This window comes from Carassius gibelio, chromosome B19 (assembly GCF_023724105.1).
Source record: "Carassius gibelio isolate Cgi1373 ecotype wild population from Czech Republic chromosome B19, carGib1.2-hapl.c, whole genome shotgun sequence".
Lineage (NCBI taxonomy): Eukaryota > Metazoa > Chordata > Actinopteri > Cypriniformes > Cyprinidae > Carassius > Carassius gibelio.
Window position 1 is genome coordinate 18,136,009 of NC_068414.1, and position 20,878 is coordinate 18,156,886.

Here is a 20,878-nt window from a genome sequence, read left to right on the forward strand (position 1 = left end):
TATTCCGTTTTAAAATGGAAATGCAATAGGTCTGCAAATTGAAAAAAAGCTAATAATTAATTAAATCATAAAAATTAAAAATAAATATAATATCAACAATTGAACTCTAAACATAGAAATATTTTATTTGTTTGCCTGCATGTCAATGTTACAATTAACCAACATCAGAAAACTGTGAACATGTGAATGTGTTTAATTACTGAAATATTACTTTCCTCAGAGATGTTTCAAGCTAATATTTTATGTCAAAGGGGTTTGGCTGTCAAAAACTTTAGGAATCCTTGCATTATATAAACAGACATAAAGAAACATGAACACAACAAAGTCATTACATGCCCAAAGTCTTCCAGGTTTGAAATATTTCTGTCCAGACTTCCAGAATCATCAGTTATTGAAGGTCACTCTTGATATATGATGACGACATAATGTTTCAAAGTTATACATCACCAGTGTTTAGTAACTTGCATAATTATTTGTGTCATACATGGTCTAATAGCTTGTAGCATAAATACATGTGATAAGTTACTACCCAGCACTGTGTATTGTGTTGTAACCATTTTATAAGGTACTCGAGGCTTGCTGTTTTGCAAATTCATCATGGCTGGAGGGTTGACTCTCCTACATTATTGCTTACATATATTTGGAGTATTTGGTGTATGATTGGAAAGCTTATTGCTTGTTACTGGGGTTCACAACCACCTACAGTAGAACAACCCAGTAATTGTATAGCAGCTAGTTTTGCATGGTCAAACACCACTCACATTTTTAAAAAAAAAACAATAAATAATAATAATAATAATAGAAATAAAAAAATCTTTCAAGAACTCCAAACAATCAAATTCACCAAACTTTGCAAGATAACCACAAGACAAGTGCTTTGACACTGTTGCTGTTTTAATCATGAGAGTCACACAGGAATCACTCACTTATCTCTCAGTCTGATTTCAGTAGGGGCATATGATGGCATGAGCATTAGAGATATTACTGTGTGTGTGTGTGTGTGTGTGTGAGAGAGAGAGAGAGAGAGAGAGAGAGACAGAGAGAAGATTATATGCAGGAAAAATATGGCATAAGCAGAAAGATGGACACATGCGCTTTGAGCATCTCCCCTAGCGTATGACCTACACCACCATTAACAAGCTTTCTGACACGTCGGCTGTAGTGTGCCGTTATTACACCATCCCTCCTCCACCCTCGCGAGAGATGCATAGAGAAATTCCTGGCATCCCTGCCAGCGTACTGTAGGCAGATCGCTTGATCATAATAAACAAAAGCGAACAGGACCCGCTCTGAGCGTGTAAGCCTGATAATCACTGGAGACGTTATGACCTCTGTGACCCGTGCGTGAGCGCATGTGTGTGTGTCCACACGTGCATATATACAGTATGTGTGTGTGCTGCAACTTGCATCATAAGCTGGATAGAGTTGCAGATGGTGCTGAAAGAGTATAAATGCTCATCTGTCGTTTATTGTTTCAGGAACAATAATTTGGTTTCACTGTGGCTGCAGAAGAAATGCAGTCCATTACATGCAATGATGGAGGACTATTCTATTCAACAAAAGACAATATAGACTAGCCTTTAATGAAATGCTTTCTTGCAGTGATTTAATGAGTAAGCTGTATTTGACTATGCTTCTGTAGATTACAAGCATCTCTCAATTTCAAGAGAAGTGAATACAAACTAGACTGTCAGCGCAAAAATCCCCACCACCACGTTTAAGTTTTTTAGCACATTTCAATGCGGTTTCCAAGGTATTTTGTGTGATAGGAGGTGGTGCTGTCTGATTTGAAAAAAAAAAATTGAAATTATGATTTTTTTCTGATAAAAATGCAATTTAAAATGTGAATTTAGAAAGTACTATTAGTAGGGGTTCAAAATTTGGTAAAAAATGTTGTGATTACATATCAATATGACTATAAAATAATAATAATAATAATAATAATAATAATAATAATAATTATTATTATTATTATTAGTAGTAGTAGTAGTAGTATTATTAATTTACATAATAAAATTAATATTATTTCATAGTCATACTGATTATAATATCAATTATTATAATATGTTTCCTAAATAATATTTTTTATTTTATAGTTAAATATTTATTAAATTATATTTATAATAATAATAATAATAATTATTATTATTATTCATATTATTTTACATAATAAAATGTATATTAATTTAGAGTCATATTGATTGAAATAACAATTATTATTATATTTTTCCAAATATTGTAAAATAAAAATAAAAAAACATGGCTGTCTTAATTTGTTTATTCTACAATCGTTAAACCATCAAGCTTTTATTTTAGTGGAAAATGCAGTCTAATGCAGTCAGTTTCTAAGTACTTCTCTTTACAAATATAATAATTTACACAAAGCCATAGCGCAAATTTGGTTTTATTCTGATTAATCATACAGTCCTAATAGGTTAATCCAAGTCTGTTTGGTGTGTTTGCTATGTGATTTCTAACAGGTCCAAGTTAAAAGAGTATCTATGATGAAGGCCTATGAAAGTTTAAAATGACATGAAGATGAGTAAATGATGACAGAACTCTCATTTAGGCCTACAGTATATGGAAAAAATATATATCTAAATAGGAGTAATAGTGATGCTTGCATTAGTAAGCATTGCTAAATCATGAAGAAAATCCCCTCACAGTTGTAAACACCTACAGTTATCAAGTCACTGGCCGGAGCCAGATGATACTGAGATGCAGTGTTTGAAAAAAGTGGTACATCGAGGTCAACCCTGAGCACATCTCCTTAGAGGAAATCAGGCTTTTAGAAGCACTTATGATTATGTGGGTCACACAGAAAGGGACCAACGGCTTTCATCCACATTGGCACAGCATCAGAGCACAAAAGGAAAGAATAGAGACATGAGAGAAGGACACAAAAGCATACAAAACTATTGCACACTCTGAATGAGCTAAGTGCTTATTTTGAATATAGTTAGCAGCATAACATACCAATGTAACTGAGAGCTGACAGATGAAATCAAGATCTTAACTTATAAAACATTTGGGCTGGAGCGTTAACTGAAGCATTTCACACACCAGGAACAGATCATGATGTTGAAAGAAAATAGACAGCCACCTACTGGAAAGGAATGCTGTTTATATTGAGCCGTGCACTTATATGCTCACTACAGTCTAATTTATTACACTACTGGCATCAAACGGCATACACTTCAGAGACTTGAAAGTGAAAAATAAATATACTAAAATGTTTTTGAAATACATTTATTTCATGCTAATAAATATACCCTGCAACTGTATTTTGGTATACTAAACTGGTATATTTAAAGTCTGCTAAATAGGAATTATTTAATTTTGTGATTTGTGTTCTTTAATTGTAGTCTAAAGTCCAACTAAAGATATACTGAACTATATTTGATTGTGCTAAAGTTGAACTATTGCAAATATACTTTAGGTACAAATATCTCACATTTAAAGGCCGATATTCTTTAAAGATCATACAATCCTCATCGATAGTGACATTAAAACACATTTTAGGCTTAATATTAAGAAAAATGCATTGTGCACAAGTAGTACTCCAAATAAAGTTTAATTGTCATTTTTATTTCAGTCTCGAGCGATATGCCAGTAAATATGTTAATAGATTTTAAATATGGTACCATATCAATTATTGGTCAATATTAGATTAAAAAATTTTTTTTTTTATACTGGTCAGTATTGTATATTCAGTCATTCAACATTACATACTGTAACATTGTTTCTTAAGCAAATCGCAAAATAAACATTGATTTTTATCAGAAATGATGATGTTGTGATGCATACATTCAGTTTAGCATCTGTGTGTAATTTAATCTAAAAAAATTTAATTAAATAATACACCATTTAGATAGAAATTGCATAATTATGATAGATAGATAGATAGATAGATAGATAGATAGATAGATAGATAGATAGATAGATAGATAGATAGATAGATAGATAGATAGATAGAAAGTTAAAAGTTAAAATAATTAAATAAAAACAAAAGCAAAAGTTATCATTAGAGTTATTATGGACTTACAGTATCTTTATCGGCCAGAATTTTTTTTTATCAGTTCCTCTCTAAATGAAAGTCTTCAAAAATAAAACACATCTCAAAACAGACATCAACCTTTTTTAAGAGTCTCTGAAATACCTTTTATGCTGCAACCAAAAGCCCAGATGGAAAAGCAGTGTTTAAAGGCTGTGTAAAGCATTCAGTTTCAAAGAATTCAAGAGCACTGGGATGTTCACATTCATGAAACAGTAATTCTCAGGGACTAATCAAGGTTCGCCTCTTTAGAGTTGCTCTTTATAGATGTGGAATTCAATAGATAACAATAGGACCTCTTAACAGCTTGTTGACCTAAGTCTGTAGATTTATTAGCTATCACCTTATTGACGCATTTTTGGCAGGAGCTTTTATATGGACTTTATATAGCACTTTATATGGAACCTGCAAGTGCCAATCCTATCCTCTATTCATCTGCCTCATACTCAGGCCAAAACATAATTCATCATATATGTCGTTTCCCAAACTTTCCAGTGCAGTCTGTAAAGATAGTGAATGCACACACACAAATACTGCAACACTACAATGGGACTCATAAAAGTCAGCTTATCTACTTCGTCTGAAACACTGTTCTGAAATACTTCACAGATGAGCAACCCCTTGATCTCAATCTCTCTAAATGTGTATTAAAATTCAGATAAGATGTTCATTAGCTCTCTGCTGGAAATAAACATTGATCACGTTCAACTGCAAGACATGCTCTTTGACAGAAGCCACTGGAGCCGCGAGAGAACCACACCTTTAGAGCAGCTGGACTATGAGTTTGACTCTCAGCCCCTCAGGATCTCTTCCCAATGTGGAAATAGTGTGCAAGGGAGTGGGAAGCAACAAAGAGGGTTAGTATTTGTCTAATGACCCCTCAGGCAGTAGCTTAAATTGAATGAGTATGTATTAGGTTTCGTGCCATTGTTTTTCCCAAAGGGTATAAAGTGGTGATATCTTTTACAGAGTACCCAAAAGCAACAAATGAATGATGGCTAAATTACAGAAACAGGCACTGGAAGTAACCTAAGGACTTATTTAAGCTACAGAGATGTTACAAACTACAGGCAGTGTGAAAGGATAAAATACTGCAATGAAAAAGACTGTTTTATTTCTGATACGTCTCTTGATGCACATTTAAAAACGGACATTACTAAAGCCCCTTTCACACTGCCATTCCGGCAAATACAGCGGTAAAGTGTTCCTGTATTTGTTCCCTGGTCGCTAGATTTGGCACTTTCACACAGCCAGTGATGACCCGGTATATGTGCGTGCTTTCACACACAACCCCTGAAGATCCCGTAACGACACGTGACATCAGCGCGTGACGTGTAATGTACGAGTCGACAACGCTTGGCACGTTATACTTTAACTGAAGCAAGCAAACGATCTCTGCGTCAGCGCGGAAAGTGAGGAACTAACTGATCTCTGCTTCATTACAGTTTGCACATGTGTTTTCGTCGCGAATGTTGATCTTCCTTCAAAACAGCCGGTAAAAGAGTCGCGCGATAACGCGCGTCATCACTTCGATACCGAATTAGATCTGGCTTTTGTTCACACAGCGCTCGTTCCGGATCGATTACCGCAATGTTACTATGTCCCCGACCCGGGTTCGATTCGGTAATCAATTCCGGGACGTGGTTGCTTTCACACAGAAGGCGACCAGGCAATGTTACGGGAATATTGCGGGTCCGACGTGCAGTGTGAAAGGGGCTTAAGAGTAATAACTTACAGTTTAAAGGCCCGTTTACACCAATAACGATAAAAAAGACTATAAAGATAGGGTGGATTTAATTGGCTGACAATATTTTATCATTCATCAGCTGGAAAAAAAAACATTCTGAAAGTGATGACATTGTAATATCATAGTGACTTTACAACGATATATTTTATGGTTATAGTTAGGGAAAGCGAAATCTTAAATCACAATACAAGTAATTTTAATTCACAGTTATTTTAGCTTTAAATAACATCTTTATGATTTAAAAATTTTCAATACCGCAGAAATTTCATATAAGCTTATTACTGAATAAGTATAAGAAGCAATTACAAGCAATAGAGTAGAACAAATAAGAAAAAGCTATATACTGTACATTGTACTGTATAAAGTAATCAATATATAAAAGTGTATAAAATATATAAAAACACTGCATATTCTTCAGTGTAAATTATACTTATTCTTATTAAAGTTAAAAAAAAGTCAAGAGCATAAAGAGATTTACCCTCTTGTGTTGTTTGATTAACATGAATAAATGATAGACAGCAGGAATATTACACTGCTGTCGCTTTAAGAGCTACCCCAGATCCAATAAACTCGCACACACTGTTTCCTTTCTCAGCTGTTTGCTTTCACTTATGAACTAAATTACTGTGTTTATGAGGTTACTTTCAAAGATGGTATTCTGACACATAAAAATGTGAAATTTCTATTGGTCAACCATGTCTACTAGTATATCGCACACCTCTAATTCTAGTTATAGTTATCATTCATAGTTATAGTTATCATCCTTGGCATTACATTTTAGATGTAGAATCAGTTAGAGACCTGTATCTATAAGTTAATTTAGAGAACGATTAATCAGACTGAACTCATAAGTTTGTAAGTCTTTTTGAATAATTGATTAAAAGAACTTGCTCATATAGTAATTTGTTCATGTCTGGTTTTGCATGTTGCACCTTATATTAATATGAAACTCCAGGGGAACTCCCAGCTTTAAGCACAGATTAATTCAGATAACACCTAACACTGCACAGCCTGCTGACAAAAATGCACACAGAAGGTCTGCTATTCTGTGATTGTAGATGGATTAAAAATATACGGCAGTGCTTTTCAAAATAATGCAATTAGCACAATTTGGATTCACCCCAAAGCATTGCTCCAAAACCTCTGCAAAACAACTGATGTTTAACAAATCCATTAATTTCTTCCTCAAACGTCCACCTGCTTGAAGTTGCTGAGGGATCAGTTTGTGAGTTCCTGCTGCCAGATTTGGCGGCGCTCTCCTGCCAACCGGTCTCGCACTAGCTGACTGTTCAGCCGCGAGAAGACACAAACACATAAATCAATTCGCGGGGCTGTGGAGATGCCTGCTGCTGCCCATTCCTGAGATCTACTGTATCTCCTCAAACTTGGCCTGAAAGGCAACAGACAGGGCATGGTTTCAGTAGCCCCATTTTTAAGGGTTTGGGTTATGGAAATTTCCTGCACTGCGGTCTGCATATTAGATCTGGAGAACCTGAATTATGGAGGAGACGTAATTAGAATGTAACTTCTGCTTTGGATTTCCCATTTTTCCTCTGGGACATGCAATGCGGTGGAGTGAAGTGAAGTGAAGCGTATCATTCATCCCTCTGGAGTTACCTGTTGCGTGAGTCCTTCTGTAGCTGTAAATCCCACTGACTGGGATTTGGCCATCAGCTCTCAGTGTACTAGCTCGAGGAACACAAAGAGCTTTTCGCAGAGAGTCTGATCTTATTAGTGAAGGAGGTGAACAAGGTTGTGAGCAATTCAGTTTTCAAAGACATCATCCTGTCAATATCAGAAGACAAGTCAAATCTCCTACAAACGACGTTAAGAATGATAAAAATACACAAGTGTGAACAGAATGTAATGTTTTCGGACACTTAATTTCATGTTAAGTACAATTAAATGAAAATGTGCTAAAGTTTAAATATATATGCAATTATATGAACTTTAGAGTGCTTTAGTATTACACATTAGTAATACTTAAGTACATATTTTTATGTCATTTTATAAACACTTCTGTTGTCTTTGAAACATGGTTAAAGTGTGCAGCCAAATGTACTGACTTTTGCAATGCCAAAATTGTGTGACACACGGAAGATAAAATTATAATCAAGTTATTTACATTTCTAAGAGTTTAGCAGACGTTACACAAAAATATTTATAAATAGATTGAGCAATCAGCATTAAGTACTTGAGAGCGCTGTCATTAAAAAAATAATAAAATCCACTGCAGTAGTGCTGACCACCTTTAAGGGATAGTTCACCCAAGAATTACAATTCTGTCATTAATTGCTGACTGACACGGAAGAGAAGAAACTGTATAATAGATTTATTATTTTTGTTTTCATTGCACACAAGAAGTATTTTGTAGCTTCATAAAATTATGATTGAACCACTGATGTCACATGGACTATTTTATTAATGTCCTTAACTACTTTTCTGGGCTTTGCACATGGTAGTTACATTGCTCTCTGTGACAGAAAGCTCTCAGATTTCATAAAAAAAGGTAATATTGAACAGAAAGATATGGGTGAACTATCCCTTTAACAAAGGAAAAACGAATAAGTTTGTCTCAAAATATAATTATATATAAAAATAATATAATATAAATATAGAGCCACATACACCACTGGTCATCAGTCTGAAATAATTACAATTTTAAAGTTTTGAAGAGTCTCTTATTGTCACCAAGGCTGCAATTATTTGATCAAAAATAAAGTTTTTAATACAGTTATGGATTTATTAACGTTATAATTACAGTTTCAAATAATAATTTTTGATCTCATTCTTGCACTGCTTTAGTAAAGCCAGAAGTTGGTGAGGTTTCCTTAAGGCAAGAAGAGCAGGTTATCCCTCTGACAGTGGTATAAAAACACCATGACTGATTGAAACATCTCTGCGCTTCTAAGGCTCAGCCTGCAGTCACTTGTCTGAGTTTTTGAATTCTGCTAACCTGGTTTCTGGTGGTCTTCAGGCACTTAACAACTGCTAGACATACAAAATCACATCTGTTCTTCCGTTGTGACAGACGCTTGTTCCAATTGCCATATTGAGCCAGACTACGGACATGTTCCCTAAGCCTCCATTACCAGCATTTCAAAATCCACTAATGAGGAATGAGAAGGCGAACCGTGGAGAGAGCATTAGCAGAAGAGCACCAGCTGTAGTCTCTGTGACTACAGTTAAATCACATCAGGGATTGTATGCCATTCTTTCAAATCAAATTGAACCAGATTTGAACCAATCTGACAATACAAATCATTCCAAAGCATATGTACATAGAATAGTTCTTTGAATTCCCCAGCAGAACTTCCACGGCATCAACAGTAGCAAGGAAAATCTCCCTAAGATGTAGTAAGACTCGTTAGAAACCTTGGGAGGAACCAAGACTCAGCTGAGGAGTCCACATCCTCAAGCTTGGTCTTTATAGAGCTTTATTTAGCTGAGGATGTTCCTTTTGGATAGAATTTATAAAGGCCCTTAATCAAGTGTCATACTGCATTAACTTGATGATGAAAGAGTGTAAACAATGCTAGCTCAGAAGTGTTTTTTTTCTTTTTCTCGCCTCTGTCTTACTTTCATTACTTAACAATAAAACCTAGACAAAAGAAAAGGTTGTGGTCCTGTTGAACAAGAATATAATGTGAAGAATGTATTGGTAGAAATTAGTGATATATTAATATCATCTTTCAAACCAGTTGAGCAGACAATATTTGTATATTTTAACAGATTTTTTTAATATCCACTTCTGTTAAATCCACCTGGGAAACTTTACATTCTCTCTCAAAACTATTGCATTCCCCTAAGAATCTTTGTATTTGCTTGAAAAAAGCACTGAAATATTGTTATCCTCCTCATATTATTTCCAAAGGTTTTGTGATCAAACACAAAGTTTCTCAGGAGAATGCAATGAAATATAATTTTCCCACCCATCTCATTTTTTAATATCACTATGTCCTTAAGGGGCTTCATACAAATCTACAAACAGCCTTGTCAACAGATAATAAACATTTTTAACAAGAAATACTTTTTTTGGGTTAAATTGTTGTGTGAAATTTATTTTGTTTTATCATTTGCTATCATTTAACTGTTTTGTTTATTATTTGTATTATATAAGGGCCCGGATGATTTGAGATTACTGGACCAAGAATGATCAACTGACAGTTTTTATAGTATAGTGAATTTTCAAATATTTACAGTTATTTATAATTGGAAATGTGGGTCATACTTTTTTATTTCAAGTGTAATTGTTTTTAATTCTAAGGGGGTAATTAACAAACCATGAACTATGACTTTTGCCTCAATAGACAACTAATGTGCTGTTTATTAATTGTTAGTAAGGTAGTTGTTTAATTTATGTATTGGGATTACAGATATAGATTATGGTTATGCAGAATATGTGCTTTATAAATACTAAGAAACGGCCAATATGTTAATAATAGTCATGCTAAGCAACAGTTAATAGTGAGAATTGGTCCCTATACTAAAGTGTTACCAAAATATGTAATATTGCATTTAAATGCTATCATTTATCTAAATTACTGTCGTATATCAGGCATAATGTGTTGGCCAAAAACGCAGGCAACCACTAATATCCTACAATCAAACATTAAATAACCTATATTAGTAGATTACAAGCAAAATAAAAAGTAAAGCCTCTTCAGCCTTTTCAGGAGATGCATGGTCCCAATTTATTCTGTGATTTTTTTTTTATTTTGTCACACCAGAATGTATAATAGATTTTGTGGAAGTTTCCATTAAAGGAAGCAGAATGTAGCATAGCACATTCCCATTTTTAACACTACACACTGAAATGTGCCAGACTCAGAGGACATCCTCCATCCCACATCGCAATTATTCTCACCACACCTTAATTGCCCAGGGCATCATAGTATTCAGGTCAAGGAGAACTGATCTCTCACTTCAGAGGTCTCTGACAGTGAACACAACAGGCTTCGAAGTGGCCAGACACTGACAGATCTGGAACTGATTGACACAGATCAGAATTGGTAATAAACAAACCAATATGCTAAAACTAGCCTATGAGGTTTTCAAACCACTGCCATGGTATTCCCAGAAAAGGATGAACTGTTCCACCTATTGTTTAGTGGGAGGGCTTGGGAAACTGTGTTAAGGGTTAGGAAAAAGGGAAACAGAAATGTCTCAAAAAGTATGTTATTTGAGACATTATGGAGCCCTCTATCCCATTTCCTGTCGTGATGAGGCCAAGACTAAAAATACACATCCCCTTTCGTCAGAACGCAAATTGCCCCCTCAGCACGAATTTCTCCTTCAACCGCTATCATGTATCACAGCACACAGTCTCTAAGCAGGAAGTGAACCCCCACAATCCCCATGTCTGGGATCAAATGTGCCACACGGTTTGTTTACTTTGATCCTGTAATGGGTTGAGTCTGTGTAAACGGTGTTGACCTCACTAGTCTACAAGAACACTATCTTGGCATGACTCAACAGCAGCGTATCAGACCAAGAGTGTGTGAAAACTAATTGTGTGCGTTGACCTTCATCCGTTGTTCTCATTTTGTATATTAGTATACAAACATCCTTTAGGAATACGGACAATATGTGTTCATTATATAATCATAGTGCGAACTACGGGGGAGCTAGGGGGAGCTCGGCTCCCCTTAATAAGACATGGGCTCCCCTGAAAACGAGAAATCTGAAATTTTGGGGGGTCTCAAAAAATACTGACAATGTGAATATTTTTAAGTGCAATTTCAGTTTTGTAATGTGATTATGATGGCAAAAAACCTAATTAACTTCAATAAAGATTAAAGACTTCACAGCATCAAGGTGTGGGGGTGCTGCGCTGCAAATTCCATGTTAGTATGTCATAGGTTCGTAGAAAAAAATAAACGTTGGAGGCCATTTATCGTGCGCAAAGTCCTTCCATTATGCAGTTATAGCATCATAGCCAGGGCAAAAAGAAAACAAGGTAGTTCAATTAATTTTGGTATTATTAAGAAATTGTGTAGTGATAAAGCACGACTGATTCACCTGCTGCAAGCACTGGTAAACCTCAAGCCAAGCCCACTGTGAAAACGCATGAAGCTGAAGAAAAGTAATCTCTGGGATCCTAACCCCTCTTGCTTCGAGTCCTCTCTCGCGTTAAACTGGAACAGCCAGCAGTGGAGAGACTGGAAGAGCCAATATACATGGCTGTGTGTTAAGGATGGAAGCTTGGGGTGTATCACTTTGTAACGCGTTGTGTCAGGAGGGGGAAAAAATATGGATAGCTCACAAAGTTATTAGGCCAGACAAAACTCACGGAGGCGATTGACATTTAACAACGACTCGTTTTATTTCTCCAATCGAACTCGGGCAATTGTCTGTGCCATGTTCCACCGTCCACAGCGTAACCAAAACAAAACAAACAAGATTAAAACAAAATGATTTCCAAACAGAGATTACCCGCATACATGGGGGATTCGAGTCGCGCGTGTATACATTATCATACAGAGTGCATACCGTTTTACAGGGAGCGCGCAGCTCTTAAAGGGGCCACATTTTTTTCCACTCGTTACAACTTGAAAGGACGCAAAAAACCTTCTTCTGTCTGAAAAGGTACCTGGCACGCACTTGTCTGAGGAGTGGATTAATGATTAATGCTCAGAACCAGTCGCGAAAAATTATATATAAATACAGGGACAGCATTGCACACAAGATGGCCATTGAAGTGGCATTGACTAAGCAAAAGGCGATTCTGGCAAATAAAGTAATTGAGGTGAATTCTAAATTAACGGAGGAGAGCGCAACATCATTCAAGGCTGTCTTCCTGACCTATCAATTTGTGTCGATAAAGTATAATAGTGCATATTGTAGCTGTTATGTATCTTTGTAAGTCATTATATGTCCTTTTTTGAGGCACTCGTGTCGATAATGTATAAAAGTGCACACTTGTAGCTGTTGTAAGTCCTTATTTGAGGCATGCGCATGTGCACGACTTCTAACCCCCCCCCCCCCCCCCCCCCCCCCCCAAAAAAAAAGAAGTGGGCTCCCCCAAAGGACACGGTATAGTTCGAACACTGTATATAGAGAGTTGGGGGGTGAAAAGATTTCAAAGTTATAAGAGTCTTTGTGATTTACTTTAGAACAGGGGTGCCCTGTGCTTCTCCTGGAGGGCCAAAGTTTATCTCCAACTTTAATTAAATACACCTCTGCCAGATACTCAATCTTTTCAGAGGTAAAAATCTTCCAGCTGTATTGGAAAAAATATTCACGTAATGTTCAAAGAGTTTTATCAGCATTTCAGTTCTCTCTCTCTCTTTTAAGCTTCCCTGGTTTTCATTCATCTTCCTAAACAACTAATATTACAGTAGTCTCGAACTTTATACTGACACCTAGTGGCATGGAAGACAAACCACATAACAATATAAGGTTTTGCATGATGTATGGCATTGCAACAGTTAAACAGTAAATATTTTGACTCAGTATAATATAATATAATATACATTTTCATTAAGATTTCACTATGAAGACATGTTGATCATTGGCTAATTTTTTTAAAATACTTTAATCGTTTTAAGTTGATGCTAATTTTATTTGAAATTCCTACTTAAATCCACTACCCTGCTTTCTTTTTCTCATTTTCTTCTGTAAACTTCTGTGTGGGTCTCTAAATTTCTCAAACAAGGAAACCCTTATGTGACTATTCTGTATTTTCTTTTCCTCTTCTTATCTCTGTCTGCAGCTAAATCATCCCAAAACACCAAGTATGACTCTCATCAAGTTCAAGAGTTCCTCCTAACTCCCCAGTGTCAATGAAAGGTCGTCCAAGACATGACAGTAAAAGGAACTGACTCACCAAGGCCCGGTTCATGCTGAAAACAAGCCAGTCCATCTGAACAGTGGGAAGATCCACTGAGAGAGCTCAAACTACGTCAGACTGGACATACAGAAGCACTGCCAGTCAGCACGACCTCACAGAAAAGGAGACAGAAGTACTTGAGACAACTTCACATTTTGGTCCCCTTAACATCAGAGTTCTGGAGGTTACAATACTTAAGAAGGGCATTCATGCTTTTTTAGCACTAGCCACAGACTTTATGTGCTCTTAAGTTGTTATGCAGCCAGTGAGCTTAAAAAAACAGCATGACATTGATTGCATTTACTCACAGACAGAGGCTCACCAAGAAACACTTGAGCACACAAAAACACACATCCTACCACACACACGTTTTCTGTTGAACAACATAGCATTTCTGAGAGAGCTCCTTAGAATCAACCACAGCACGGCTGCTGGGAGTAATTGGCCTTCCTTTCAGCAGTCTAATGGAAGGCACGGGGCAAGGCTAGATCTAGGGATACTATGGAAAAAGGAAGCAAGAAGTTCTCAGTGGGGGACAAAAGCCACATCCTCCCTTGAAAAGGTTCTCAAACTCACAATCACATCCCACAGCGAAGCCACAATCGGGCTGAGTGGAACGCAGTGGTCAGGTGAAAGGAGCACGCAGGGCTTGGTTACTCACAGTATTAAAATGAACAGTATAATGCTGAGTCACACTAAAGCTAAAAAGTGAAATCTGAAATTCTCTATATTTTTAATACCTTCTGTAGACCTTTTTTGATTGCAGTGCCCCTGCTCTATTGAAAGTAATGGCGCCTCCGGTCTTATTTCCATATCTTAATTACAAAGGGCACTGTAATTTATTCTAACAACTAGCATAAACGTCATATTTATTTCAGATTAAGTGCCATGACTAATATTATCAATAATGTCCATTAACTCACAAGCCAGTAATGTGGTGTTTTATGGACCAGTGTTTCCACTATAACGTATGTCATTATGTTACATTTTGTGTGCAGCAAACCACAGTTTCTTTACAGTGAGAGCCATCACTTATTGTTGAAAATGAACAAAGTGGATGAGATCCACCTTTTATTCAGCCTTTCACCAATGCCAAAGAGGACCATGTGCTTCGAGCCACTAAATAAAAGAGCAGAGTGAGAACTAATGAGACAGCTAATTAGACCACGAGATATCTAAGAGAAATCCAAGGAAAAGCCCTGATGGGAGAGTCTAGCCTCACAGAGGCAATGCATCATGTGTCTCAAGCACTGATCACATAGGCTACTTTAAATGGTGCTGTTAATGGCATTTGAAATCTACAGAGTCCTCGAGTCACTGGCATCTTCTATTTTCTCAGCCTACACTTACTGTATGCAAAGTAACTTTCAAAGGAAAGCATTTTCTTCAAAGAAATGGTTCAGCCAAAAATCTAAACTATGTCATTATTCACTCACTGTTCCAAACCCATATGATTTTACTTTTTCCACTGAACATAAAAATTATAACTTTTTTGAAAAATGATTGTGCTGCTCTTCCTGCAACAGTGCTCAAATTTAAACTGTTCATCATTCAAAGCCATCATATGAGTTGGAATAAAGTGCAAAAGTTATTTGGACTAATTTTATAATATATTTATGTTGTTCTTTGTCTTTTTGTCTTCAAAGCACTTAATCAACATAAACATTCATTTATATATATATATATATATATATATATATATATATATATATATATATATATATATATATATATATAAATTGTGTAACACTCTGGTTACTTATATATAAACAGCATAACAGCACAATGCACACAATAAGTTTTTGTTCAGTGCCATTTTAAATTAAATTCTGACAGCTCAGCCCCCAACAAAATATATCATATGAGCCCATACACATATTAATCTTCACTACTTATCAGCACATCTTACGCAAAAAAAGAAATCCCTGACCCCACCCTGACCGTATGTCATAACCCTTCCATTGATCAGTGTGTGACTTTGATTAAAGTATGTCCTGAAGGGATTCAGTGGGACCAGCAGACTGATTACAAACAGACTGTGAGCCCGCCTTTCCCACTCTTATCTTCTTACATAACCATAGCCTTCACAAATATCAATGGGCATGGAGAAAACCCATTCATATGCAAGTGTTTGTCACTCAAATTTATAAAAGGATGATTTTTTTTTTTAAGTAAAATTTGAGACCCCTATGGGCCTGCGGGCCCCTAGAACCATACAGAATATATGCACATAAAAATGTAAACAAAATTTAATCATGCATATATATATATATATATATATATATATATAATTATTATTATTATTATTTTTTTTTTTTTTTTTTTTTTAATTGACATAAATTGGACCAGAACTTTCTAATAACATTTAATTTATTTTTATGTACATATTAAAATGTTCATAAAAAAAAAATCTTTTCATAACAATAAGAAATTTAACGCTCTCTGTTTCATAAATATCCTACAGTAGCCAATGGTACACTAGCTATTATAGTAGCCTATAATATATAGTATAATGTACGGTTATCTTTAATAGATTCGATTAAATAATTAACTGGTTATTTTTAAATCGTCGTAAAATTGTATCATAAAATAGGCTACAGCGTACACTCACTCACTTGTGCTACAGCACAAGGGTAAATATCATATGTCACTTTTTTCGAGATTATTGTTGATTAACATACTGCTTTTGCAGTCTGCTGCAACGTAATGCACGTTGCCGAGCAGTAAGGTACTCTTCATAGTAATTCAATTTACATTGCAGAGAGCTGCTTCAGAATATTTTTGCACTGACCACTTTTCGAGCTATTGACTGATCCCAGCAGTCGAGGATTGCCTGCGCAGGATCCGTGTCCCGCTTCCTCGAGCTCTTCAGAAGCGCAGTTTGAACAATAGCATCGCCTGACTGTCCAAATAGAATTACTGGAAGCGCGCACATCCGTCGAGCGCGAGCCCTCACCCATCTAAACATTCCTTACATCCTTCATAATCACAAAACTATCAATCCATTCATAAAGTACTGTTCACACGACATGGAGGCTACACAATGACCCCAATACCGTGTTGTGAACTATCAGTGGAGCAGAATCGTAGCCTACGTTATTTTACATCCGCGTAATTTATGTATTTCTTTATAATTATATTTGTTTTGTCGCAATTTTGCAACTGCAGCCTTTACTTTAAAATGTTCCCCATATCCCAAACAGCTCGTTATTTTCCGCGTGCTTATGATGGGATGCTATTTAACAATACAGTCTCACTGCAAGAGGAGAGCCAACGTTCCGTCATTAAGAATTAAAAAAATATTAATATTTTACAGTAAGTAAGAAAGGTGCGTTGACTGGCCATCATATCGGGCTTACCGTATCCAAGAAAGGCGAAGTTTCCCTCGATGTGTTGATATGTTGTAGAAGGAGAGCAGACGGTCCAGCGATAGCTGTCTACTGCCGCGCGCTGCACACCATGTTACCGGAGGAACACGAGACGCGGCGCTGCTCTGCTGGAGGAGGAGGCTGTGCGTCTACTGAACCGCACCGGACCATCCGATTTAAAGCAGGGGAGGGTGTTGGGAGGATTACGTGGTGCCGCTTTAATAAGATGTCACTACGCCGAATGGGACCGCTACTTTCAGAGGTACAGCAGCACCTAAAAAAATAAACATTCCCATATAGGAGTCACGAATGAAAGCTGACTGGAACCATATTTATGTTTGGGTCTATGAGTATATTGAGATAGATAGATAGATAGATAGATAGATAGATAGATAGATAGATAGATAGATAGATAGATAGATAGATAGATAGATGTTGACTTCCATGCATACATATGAACATTTTACATACAAAAATGTCTATGTCTATGGGGCCCTTACAAATAAGTGAAACAAACGGGATGTTTCCACCGGGCCATTCCAGAAGGGTGGCTTTGGCAGAGTGGGTTGAGTCCTACTTTTAACAGGGATGCCTCTGTTCAATTTATATGTGATCTCGCTGCATGTGGCCCCTGAGAGCCCGGGGCCCTGGGCCCTGGGGTGTGTAATCCTGCCCTGGCTATGAGGAGTATCCCCACTGAAAAAATAATTACACATGGACAAGATAATGTGAATCTGTGGCGCTAAAGTCTCGTTAGACACTACAGTATGTAGAAAACACACTTTCCTTTTACTAAACAAATGAGTATGAAATACAAGAAAGCGAGGTGGATCTAAACCATGCGATCTCTCTGGTGTGAGACTAAGTAGCTTTAAAACCTCTTAATGCATGATCTTAAAGGCTAATGGGCGGGCAGAGCTTTGACATAGATCCGGCTAATTAACAGCTTCCCAGCAGGATCTGCCCAAGATGCATGATGACCCACCAGGAAGGCAAACATCGAAACAAAAATTGTGCATTTTTTTTCTGACAAAATAAAGCTTGAAGCTACTTGCCGAATTTTGCACAAAAAACTAAACAAAACAAAAAAACAGTAGTTTTAGAATGTCAGTATTATTATACAAAATCTCCCATTATTAGACAAAAACTGAAAAGGCTATAATAATGCATTTTGTATGTCAAAATGACCCATACATATACACTCTCAGAGAAAAGGTACAAAACTGTCACCTGGGCTAATACACTTTAGGTTCAAACATGTCATTTTAAAGAACAAATTCAAGGGCTATATCACTGTCCACTGAAATGAATAGGAAGCTGAATGGTCTGCTTTAAATATCATGCTGCTGGTCATTATTATGTCTAGTCTCAAGAAGCATGATTCAAGTGTCTCATGGAAGACTGGGTAAAGAGCTTGAAATCAAACATTAATCAAATCCTGGGGGAATAAATCTTGATGATAATCATGTTATGATCTATGAGAGCAGGTGTTTGTGTGTGTGACTTCCATGTAGAGTGTGTGTGTGTGTGTGTGTGTGTGTGTGGCCATTTTACTGGTAGATGGAGACGGTTGGTGTGGAGTCTTATCCCAGGCCAAAGCTCTGACTCAGCTGATGTTGATTGCATTAGTGTTGCTATATCTTCAGCTCCCTCCTCTCTCCTCTATAGCTCTCTCTTTGTGAATAAGAAACTGTGTGATTGAATTTCTCCACAGCTCCTCATCCGATTGCACCTCTTGGTTTATTAGCTGTGTCAAGCATTATTCTTTTTCTTAGCCAAGCTCTAGAGACAGACTTGCTTTTTCTCACTCTTAATGTTACATGCATTGCCTCTTTTTTGCCTCTCATTTTTGGCTTTGAAATACACTGGACTCAAAAGCCTAGGGCATATTACAACATTCTATCCACAAAAGAACACAGCACATTCACAGGCGTCTTAGGGCCTAAATAAAACCTAGCTATTTTGCATGTTCCGTCCTAATTTTAAGGGGAAAATCTATGCATCTCAGGCAGTAAAGCATGACACAGTAATACCAGGGTCAATTAGGTTTGATTCCCAGGGATTGTATGAATCAATTAATATCTATATCTTCAATCACTTTAAAAAATAATTTCTACCAAATGTTTAAATAGCACTAGATATATAGTTATATTCTGGTTATTTAATTAAATCCTGATATTGATTTCTAACATATATGACCAAGATTTACTTATCATTTCACGAGTTCACTCTCACATAATTAGCTGAGGTATGGTATCCATATTTGGCATGCTGTCCGGGGAAGGGCTCCGAGCTCGGGAATGGCCCGAACCTAGAGTACCCCCCAAAAAGCAAATGAACAAGAGGACAGGGCTGATTTTGATTTTCTGAGAAGTCGTCTCGTTGGCAGGCAGGAAGAGCCTACTTACTCTGGTGGGAGCGACTTAGGCATTGGAAGGGTAGGCCTTACCGGCTGCTGGTACTGAACTACATGGTTGTGGGCGCCCGGTCGGCAGGCCGATGCTCAGTGGGAGCTCATGGCGTTGGAACAGTGAGCCCTACCGGCCGATGAGGAGGAGCAGCATGGTTGTAATGCCCGACCTGGAGGGCCCGAGTTGCCTCAACCGGAATAGGTCACGGCTGATAGCCCCGAAGGCCTAAGGCTGACCGAGAGGGTCCATGAAGCCTCTGACTGGAGATTTGAGACTCAGAACAACGGACGTCTGGGTCCTCTCGGTTTGGAAGATAGCCTTGGGCTGGCCGACAAGGAGGACTCTGGCGACATCCGAAGGGGGATCCCAGCTCACTGCATCGGATGGATGAGACTCGCTTGTGGCCGGCAAGTATAGAAACCTGAGCACACACATCGAATCTTCGCCTGAAAATGTATTGATTTACGATGCGCGGTCTGCGCCGCTAGAGGAAGCGGCCTCAAACTTCGCCTCAGCCGGAAAAGCCACGGTGAAAGGCTTAGCCGCGGCGGTAAGTGAGAGAGGCTTGCTGCGGTGAGAACTGGGGTGCGGCCCAGGCTGGTTGAATGCCGGCTGCTGCTGCAATCCAGCACTCAAGGAGAGACCGGTCTTGGGCACGATCGTTGTGTCGAGCGAGGTGAGCACAGGGCTTGCACGGTCTTTTGGCCACGACGTGTGACTTGGCGAGAAGAGCAGCTGGCGCGATGACGCTTAAGGGGCCGTTCACATTTTGCGTCTTTTGCGCGCGGCATGCTCATAATGGAAGCGACGCGTGCGGTGCGACGCGCCCGTTTTTTCCAGGCGCATCCGCACCGCATCGAGTTAAAAACATCTCAACTTTTCAGAATGCCGCAAGCGCACCGCGGGTCATGTGACAAGAACTAACCAATCAGCTTCATCCTTTTCCGTAACAGCATTGAAAACTCAGCCAAGATGAAGGAACAGCTGTTCATAGCTGTATATGGATTGCCATTTTTAAATAAATTTAGTAGCAGAGCTACTGCGATCAATTTTTAATGCTGCAATTCCATTTATCCTTTGCTGAAATTTCCACGTCTTTATGGAGAGAGCAGGTCATGGCTGCTTAGCAAAAGCAGGCGACTCAGGAGCGCTTCTGCCCGAGCGCTTTGGAAAGAAGGAAAAAGCGGCGTGCCTAGCTTTTCCACGCGTTTTAGGCGCGATATGTGAACGGCCCCTAATGCTGCTCAACGGACGTGTTTAGCTGGGTAGGAATGATCGCGGTTCCGGAAAAAGCAGCAGATCTGAAAAATCCCCGGGATAGATCTCTTCGTTGGTAGGAAAATTGGGTCTGTGATAAGATGACAGACAGAGCGAACCAGCATGCTGATAAACTGTCAATGGATAGAGGTAAGTCAGCGATATTTATACTATGGGATTGATTACTTGATTATGGTCCACCTGTGTTGA

The 20,878-nt window shown here is 37.8% G+C and overlaps 1 protein-coding gene across 2 annotated transcripts in view; it reads right to left on the bottom strand.

Moving 5' to 3' along the window:
- LOC127979315 (hippocalcin-like protein 1) overlaps window positions 1–17,162 on the bottom strand; it is a 31,803-nt gene extending 14,641 nt beyond the window's left edge. The window contains exon 1 of one of the 2 annotated variants that reach the window (XM_052584676.1): window positions 16,992–17,162. The gene's annotated coding sequence lies outside the window, so the exon portion shown is untranslated. Of the gene's footprint in view, window positions 1–13,629; window positions 13,766–16,991 lie in introns of those variants that run through there. The other variant, XM_052584677.1, reaches the window with a different exon arrangement.
- Window positions 17,163–20,878: the final 3,716 nt, after the last annotated feature.